Source organism: Balaenoptera borealis (assembly GCF_965194805.1).
Source record: "Balaenoptera borealis genome assembly, chromosome: 14".
Lineage (NCBI taxonomy): Eukaryota > Metazoa > Chordata > Mammalia > Artiodactyla > Balaenopteridae > Balaenoptera > Balaenoptera borealis.
Window position 1 is genome coordinate 12,152,680 of NC_138875.1, and position 9,363 is coordinate 12,162,042.

General features: G+C 41.6%; 1 long non-coding RNA gene across 1 annotated transcript; it reads right to left on the reverse strand.

The window, feature by feature from the left end:
• Positions 1-223: 223 nt before the first annotated feature.
• LOC309610667 lies at positions 224-9,307 on the reverse strand. The gene is made up of 2 exons (XR_014234122.1): positions 5,909-9,307; positions 224-3,343 (listed from the first exon to the last, which is right to left on the reverse strand). It is a non-coding gene; the product is annotated as an uncharacterized lncRNA (long non-coding RNA).
• Positions 9,308-9,363: the final 56 nt, after the last annotated feature.

The window sequence follows — 9,363 nt, forward strand, 5'->3', positions numbered from 1 at the left end:
ACACTTAGGTTGCTTCCTTGTCCTGGCTATTGTAAATAGTGCTGCAGTGAAAATTGTGGTACATGACTCTTTTTGAATTATGGTTTTCTCAGGGTATATGCCCAGTAATGGGATTGCTGGGTCATATGGTAGTTCCATGTTTAGTTTTTTTAGCAACCTCCGTACTGTTCTCCATAGTGGCTGTATCAACTTACATTCCCACCACAAGTGCAAGAGAGTTCCCTTTTCTCCACACCCTCTCCAGCATTTATTGTTTGTAGATTTTTTTGATAATGGCCATTCTGACTGGTGTGAGGTGATACCTCATTGTAGTTTTGATTGGCATGTCTCTAATAATTAGTGACATTGAGCATCCTTTCATGTGCTTCTTGGCCATCTGTATATCTTCTTTGGAGAAATGTCTATTTAGGTCTTCTGCCCATTTTTGGATTGGGTTGTTTGTTTTTTTGATATTGAGCTGAATGAGCTGCTTGTACATTTTGAAGATTAATCCTTTGTCAGTTGCTTCGTTTGCAAATATTTTCTCCCATTTTCTCTTCATTTTTGTCATTTGTTACTTTTCCTTTCTTCTTCTTTTCAACAAAGTGCAAGTGACCCACCACACGTAGAAAAGGTAATTTAGAAATATATTATCATATATGAAAATTCAAAATTGTAGTGCATGATGAGGTTGAAGAGGTGAGCTGTTACCAAAACATGAAATGCTCTGTAACCCATGTCAAGAATTTAAGAGTCTAGAACTCAGAACTGGGATATGAACTGGTAAGTAATAGAGATGATATAAATTTTAGAGATACTGAGAGAAATATGATAATTGTAGCTAAAGGCAAAGATGGGATCATACTGGGAGAGAACAAAGTGAGAAGAAAGGAATGCCAAGATATGACCCTGAAATACACCAAAATATAAAGGACAAGTATTGATAATTGTTATTTCCTAAAACATAACTTTTCTTAGGGCAGGAAAAATCTTTTGCAGGTGATGGATATACTTAATACATAGATTAGTATGATGGTTTCACATATGTATACACATCTCAAAACTCATGAAGTTGCATACATTAAATATGTACGGCACTTTCTATATCAATCATACATCAATAAAGTTATTTTTGAAAGGAAAGTAGTAAAAATCAACATGTTATGTGGTTTTAAAATAAAAATAAATATAATAGACGTGTAATAAAGAAATACATTTAAATACAAAATACCTCCCCACAAGATACCACCTCGTCCCCATTGGAGTGGCCAAAGTTAAAACACAAAAACTGGTCAAACCCCGTGTGGAGAGAATGTAGATCAACCACAGCTCTCCTACACCACTGGTTCGGACCCAAAAGCTGCAACCACTTCAGAAAACAGTCATGCAATTTTATTTGTTCCAGCTTTATTGAGATATAATTGACCCATAACATTGAGTGAGTTGAAGGTGTACAACGTGTGGATTTGATACACTTATTTTCTGCAAAATGGCCACCACCACAGCTTGGGCTGACACCTCTATCACATTACCATTTCTTCTTTGTGAGCTGTTTTTGTTCAAGGAGAGCTGTCTCATTGTTGACCTCTGAGGGGGAGTGGAGGCTGGGGTCTCCTACACTGCCATGTGGGTGATGTCCCTCCAGAAAATTGTAAATCTTCATGGCTGAGCAATGCAATTCTAGAGAAAGTCTTCCTCAAGTGTACAAACAGACATGCATCAGTACTTTCTTACAAAGTTAAATGTATACTGATCCAGTAATTATGATCCAGTTATTCCACACCTTGATTTTACCCAAGGCATGTAAGTACATTCGCCACAAAAGGACTAGTATGCAAATGTTCATTGAAGCCTTATTTTAACAACCAAAACGCTGGCAAGACCTCAAATTTTTAACAGCTGGTGAACAATTACAAACAAAAGAATTGCACTTAGAGGTAAACAGGAAGAAACTACTGATTTCTGCAGCAACATGGATAAAACTCCCACACACTATGCTGTGCAAAAAAGAAGCTGAACAGAAAATGTACATGTTATATAATTCCACTTATATGACAATTTTATACTATGAGTGAGAGTAGTTACATCTCAATACAAAAGAGACCTTTGAAACGGAGCAATACGATCATGGGAAATACGAAGAAAAAAATACAAAAATTTAATGAATACTTATTAAACACGAAATCTAATATTTTATTGAAATACCATATCTTGATGAGATGAACCGCAGCATAATTTCTCTGTGCTTTTTCACTTAAGATAAATATGGATACTGCTAAATACTCATTGGTTCTGCGTCTGACATAGAATCTTGAACTTTGTTAATAGCAGGTTGAGTCATTAAACATTTTTAGAGATGAAATAAATGAGGAGTCACTTCCATAGGAGAAAATATTTATGATGGGATTGATGAAACGGATTTTTTATATTAGTTGAACAATACAAACCATATCGGCATGAAATTTCATAGGTATTCTTCATGGCTTTTATCCAAAATATCTTAAACCTCTATAACCCAGTAAACTTTCCAGTTTTTTGGTATTTCTTTTTTTATATATATCTTTATTGGAGTATATTTGCTTTACAATATTGTGTTAGTTTCTGCTGTACAACAAAGTGAATCAGCCATATGTATACATATATCCCCATATCCCCTCCCTCTTGAGCCTCCCTCCCACCCTCCCTGTCCCACCCCTCTAGGTCATCACAAAGCACCGAGCTGATCTCCCTGTGCTATGCGGCTGCTTCCCACTAGCTATCTATTTTACATTTGGTAGTGTATATATGTCAATGCTACTCTCTCACCATGTCGCAGCCTCCCCTTCGCCCCCTGTGTCCTGAAGTCCGTTATCAACGTCTGCATCTTTATTCCTGGCCTACCACTAGGTTCATCAGTACCAGTTTTCTAGGTTCTATACATATGCGTATCCATACGGTATTTGTTTTTCTCTTTGACTTACTTCACTCTGTATGACAGACTCTAGGTCCATCCAGCTCACTCCAAATAAACTCAGTTTCATTCCTTTTTATGTCTGAGTAATAGTCCGTTCTGTATATGTGCCACATCTTCTTTATCCATTCATCTGTCGATGGACATTTCGGTTGTTCCCATGTCCTGGCTCTTGTAAATAGTGCTACAGTGAACGTTGTGGTACATGACTCTTTTTGAATTATGGTTTTCTCAGCGTATAGCCCAGTAGTGGGATTGCTGGGTCATATGGTAGTCCGATTTTCTTGTGCCTGATTAAGTATCAGGAACAGCAGAAAAGAATTTGTCATGTGTAAACACATGGGTGGAAAAAGCATACTTAGTTTCAGTAGTTTTTGAGGTGCTCTTCTGGTTGAGTCTCCAAAGGAACCCAATCTAGACAACAGTGAAAGAGAAGAAGAAGTTATGTTATTACTGAAAAATTGTCATTACTCCCACTGTCACCTTGCCTTAATTTATGTATATTCTTAATTCAGAATGCCTAAATGCGAGCTAAAATACTACCCTTCTGACATCCCACGCTTCACACGTTATAGGAATCGGTAGAAAATAGGGGAGGCAGAAGCCCTATGAGTGGGTTTGTGTGTCTTGATTAATCAGTAAAAGAGCTTTGTCTTTGTTGCTCCCGGGCACCTCTCATCAGTAAGATGTGAAGGAGGTGACAATTTGCTTTTCTTCTGTGAAATGCGGTAGAGTTGGGAAACCTGCCGCTGTGAACAAAGGACATTTTTAGGCAGATACATTTTGGGGAGGAGAACACACACACTTGCGATGTTGAAAATCTCATACAATAGAAACAGCTCTGCAGGCAGCGTTAGAATCACTCTCATGTGAAGACCACTGTTTTAGAAGCCGTTGGCCTTAGCGGGAGCCTCCCACCCTCACATACAGGGAACTGTCATGGTTCCATGACGCACCGTCCACTTCAGCGGCTTCAGTCTCTCCTTCTCCCTGTCCAGTTTCCTCCCTTCTAAGCTCTCTCACCCTCTCTTTCTCCCTCTCCTTCTCTCCCTGCCACCCTACTCTCTCCCTTAACATTGTTTTTCAATTTCTGCTGAATGACTTTCCCACGCCCATCATAACAAAGCAGCTGATCCCACAACTTGTCACAATAGCTACTAAGCACCACAGCCTCCGATGCCCTAACACCTGTCTTACACCTGCACTTCATGTCTTGCCTCCATCCCTGATAATTTGGTGCTGCATGTGCCTTACACCAGTGCCCCATCTCCTCTCAGCACATTTCTTCTCAATATGGGACCAACCTGATCCCAAAAATTCCATTCCAAGATGTTTTTCCCAAAGCCATTTACTTACCGTAATAGTCAAGGCTCTAGCAGAAAACAAATGACACAGTCAAATTGGGTAATTCAGGAAAGTTTAACAAAGGGACTATACAAAGTATGGTCAGGGCTAAGAGAAACCAAGAAAGGATGGTGAAGCAACCCATGGCTAGCAACTGTAGGGAGACATTGCCACCCCTAGAAGCACATGGCAAGGGCAGGAATGGTGACCAAAATCCAGAGAAAGTAGCTGTAGCTGCAGAAAAGCTGCCCGATAAGATCTGCAGCCTTTGGTAAAGAAATGCAGCCATTGTGTGGCAACCTCGCTGAGAGGAAGCAGGTGACCGAGCGCCCTGCACTCACCCAGCTGCGAGTCTACTCTTGCTTCCTCTCACAGGCCAGATGCAAGGTTCCCTAGAAGAGAAGGACCCGGATTATGTCTCCCTACATCTCTGCCTCCTAGGACCAGGGGAGGTTGAGCCAGTGAAGGGTGAAACTGGAGAAGCAAAATAAAATCCCCAGCACACAATATCCCATGTAATCAAATTCCTTCTTCCCTCTAGAACTCTCCATCTCCATTCATACTCCAGTGACAGGCATCAGCGATAATTAATGTCTCCTTATATGAAAAGCATATCCAAATAGATAAGAAAGCTCATGGATCCAATTAACAAAAGGACAAAAGACATGACAAGATTTTCACAAAGGAGGAGCTTCAACAGGAATAGAGATGTAACATAAAATAAGCATGGATTCCGTCCCGTGCCTATGGAATAAAAGTTCTGATGTCACCCAGAAAACTGGACACAATTGGCAAGAAGAGCAAAACCATAAATGGTGGAGGGGCAACTGATTTTTAGTGAATATCAAAGAGTAACATACAAGATGGTAGGTGGGCACAGGGTAAAATACCTGCATGGCCAGAAACTGGAAAAGGGACATTGAGACAAAGAGAGAACATTGGCTAGAAAAGATAGTGGAAACAAGAGAACCAGAAGACCATGTTTTCTTTTCTTTACAGTATGTAATAGGAGAACGGGGAGCTGCCCATAAAGAGAGGTGAAGGGACATTCAGTCATGGGGAAAATCCATATTTCAGAAAAAGCAAAGAGGAAGCGGCACAGTCACAGGAAAAGGGAGAAAATGCAATAGGTTTATTGGCAGCAGAACAGGAAAGACAAGATGAAACAAGAGGGACTTGTAAGAGATCAGAAGGTAACAGAGTTGAATGGTGATGAGCACAGAGTAGGATGAGTGTCACGGATGCAGCTGGGGGCATGGAAATGGGGTGACAGGTGGAGATGACATGAATTGTCTTGATCTTCCATGACATACCTACATGTGAGACCATTCCCTAACTCACGAAAATCAAGGCAAAACTGATTCATCCTGTTTGGATGTTATTCACAACATACATATGTACATCTACATCTATATCTGTAGTGGATACTGTAATTGGCAGATATCCAATTACTGGATGCTCAAAGGATCTTCTCCAATAACCAGTTTACCTGCAAACAGGAACAACAACCTATTTTGCAAGAAGGAAGAAATAAAATGCACCCTAGGAAAGGCAATTCAATAATGCTGACATATCTTCACACCTTTCACAAGGAAGTAAGATTTAGAAAAACAGAGGAGCTATTTCTTAACCCACCTATAAAGGAATTGGAAACAGCAGGATGGTTCCAGAAAGTGTCATTTGCTCTTCAGTTGTATTGGGTTCGTGGATTCCTAACGACAATGATATTGGTGTATATTTAAGAAATACCCAAAGACATAGGTTCGCAAGTACTGACTTGCAAAATCTTCTGAGAATTGCTGAGTCTCCTATGACACTGTATGACATCACGGTGTCGTAACCTTGTCTATTACACGCCAGAAGCACTTTTCATAAAGAGGGCGAAAAAAGCATGACATGGTTTCTTATTTGAAGTAACCCAAGTTCTCTCTAAATCTATGCAAATTCCTGGTTCTTATCAATTAGTGCCTTTTCCTCAAAGCCAACCTCTGCATGACAAACCTCCGTAATTTAGTCACAGGAAGAATCAGCTTAGACAGTAGTTCCCTTGAGTCCATTTGTCCTACTTTGTCCCCCTGTTGCTTCCTCCAGGCCCAGGCTGAGCTTCTTGCTACTGTCTATGGAGGTCAGATCCCTTTCTCTTTGAGCCCAAAGAAACCCAGTGGCCTGTGATGCAACCTTGGCTAGAAGTTCCTATTCCTCGTGTTTGTCATTTTTCATCTTGGGTCTTGTCTTATTTCCCTCTATTTTGGGACTTAATTCCTTCATCAAACGCCAACAGTGTACATCCTCACTCAGCCCCACCCGGTCCCAGCTCAGGGATCGTTGGCCCACAGTATCACTCAGGGGTCACTACACACATATATCGACCGAGGAGCCCTAAGAGCAGCAGGGCTGGGGGCTGGGGGATCAGGCAGAATCATCTTTCAGGTTGAGAAACACAGATCTCCTCTTCCCTTCACCTCGTGTCTCCATCCCCTGTGCTTCTGGGACCTTGTTGTAGGTGAATCTTCCTGTGAATAAGCGACGTGCTGAGACTACAGACTCTGTTCCTGGCAGGTGTTAAAAAGGACCAAAGACGGTAACAAGTGCTGGAGACCTGCAGCGAATCAGAACGGCACACACACATGCTGCCATCATAGTCTGGTGGGAATATAAATGGTGCAGCTTCTGGGGAAGGCAGTCTGGCAGTTCTTCTAAATCAAACATAGACTTGCCATTGACCCAGGGTTTCACTCGTAGGTAAATGCTTGAGAAATTACAACACACGTCAACACTGAAATTTCTGCATGAGAGTTCATGTCGGCATTACTCACAATAGTACACAAAACCCAAATGTACATCCACACATGAATGGATTTTTTAAAAGTGGTACTTCATACAATGGTGCATAATAGAGTCATATAAAGAAATGCACCATTTTATACTACAACATGGATGAACCTTGAGAATATTATACTGAGTGAAAGGAGCCTGATAGAAAAGGCCACACTCTGTGCAATCCCATTTATATGAAATATCCAGAATAAACAAATCCATAGAAACAAGAAGTAGATTAGTGGTTTCCAAAAACCAGGGGGAAGAAACAACAATGTAGGGAGCTTCTCTGGGGAGAAATGAAATTATTCTGGAAAAGATCATGGTGATAGTTGCACAACCTTGTCACTGGCCTAAAAACCAATGACTTATACATTTTTAAAAGCTGAAACTTACACTACAGACATTTCTTGGGATCGACGGGAGACTGATTCAAGGACACCCCAAGGATTCCCAAATACAGGAATGCTCAAGTACCTTATATAAAATGGCACATGACCTACATACATTCTCTTTACACTTTAAATCATCTCTCGATTTCTTATAATACCTAGTACAATATAAAGGCTACGTAAAGAGTCGTAAATACAAAGTAAAATAGTTGCTGGTGTGGGGCAAATTTAAGGATTGTTTTTTGGAACTTTCCGGAAATTTTTCCAAATATTTTCCATCTGGTTGACTGACTCTGTGGGTGCAGAACCCATGGAAATGGAGGGCTGACTGTATGTGAGTGATAATCTCTGTTGGAAAGCTGCTCCACGGTACAAACATCCCACACCTGTGGCAGGGGAGATAGTGGGCCAGATACCCTGGAAATGCAACCCTCCCCCCTGACAGCCATGCCACAGGGAGCAGTGTCCTCTGGAGAAAAACACTTCCTTTTCTCCATCTTTTTTTCCCCTCTCAAAGTGATCCATTTCTACCAAATTCCAGCTGGATAGAGCAGTGTGAGGGAATGGAAAGTGAGCACCTGACCCTCTCTCAGAGTCACACCCACCGAGGAAACCAGCCCAACTCCACTCCCCACTCTCTGCCCCTGGTGGTCTCTGGATGGAGCCCTAAAAGAGTGTCTGAACCCCAGCCTTCCCTCCTAGTGACTGAGGGGCCCACAGGGGAGCATTTGGGGGACCCATTCCCACCACCTCAGATTTTGCAGGAGGACATTATCTCTTTTGAAAGTTCAGAAGAAACAGGTTCTTGTCATTTAGACACAAGGAGTTATGTCACTAAAAGAGCAGAGTCCGTCAACAGACTGCCCTGTGGGGCGTGGACACACACACAGCTTCCTGAACCAGCTGCCTGCCTGGATACCTCACCTGTGCACTTCACTAACTTAGAGACCTGGGCTTCCACTCAGCCACTCTGGGCCCCATCTCTGTCATCTGTGAAATGGGGAGAACAAAGGGATCTGCCTGAATAAGGTGTTAAAGAGGGAAATGAGTGAATACATACCCCCCTCAGTAAAACTCAACTGTTCTTAATATTATTCTGCTATGAGATAGCCATGCCTCTGAAGAGAATACAGCTCCAATGATAAGAGACTTAACCATGGCATTCAAAAGAACACTTTTCCCTGCTTTTTTCTCACAGGCATTTGACTCTGTTTTCAAGACCACGAATTTGAAGATGCCGTAATGAATAGCAGGCTAACCGAGAAATGTGATAATTCTGGGGTTCAAACAATTTATTTTTCTGATACATCTTTGTACAAAACATTGGAATACTGCCACCAAAATGGCCCTTGTTTGGATCCATTGTCCTTCTCACTGAGAGCTGATTACACTGCAGGGAAATGAGCTTCCCACTGACCGTAGAAGTCATTGGCCATCTGGGATTGGCTTCAAGGGGCATGGGGGTCACAGGGAGGACCACGGCCAAGGTCCAGCCTTTAGGGGAAGGCAAATGATGCCTGTTCTCCAACTACTGCTGAGACACTTCGCCAGTATCTCTTAAGTTGAGAATTGGAGCTATTTTCCTGGTTATACAGAATAATTCTGAAGGAAATGGTCAGGTTGGAGACGCCCTTTCAGAACATAAAATAGAAAATATAAGCTTTTTAATTGTTGGTGTTAGAAGTGGTCTTAAAGACAATTCAACATGTAAGACAAGAAAGATATTTTAAGGGTTATTTCTGCTTGGGCACAGTAGCTCAGGGCATGTGAAGAAGTTCCAATTTAACGTTATTCTCCTTGGTGTTGGGAAGGCACCTACATGCATTTCATATGAGCCAGTGATCGCAGGTCACAATTTCTTCTGCAGGTGAAAAGGACGTA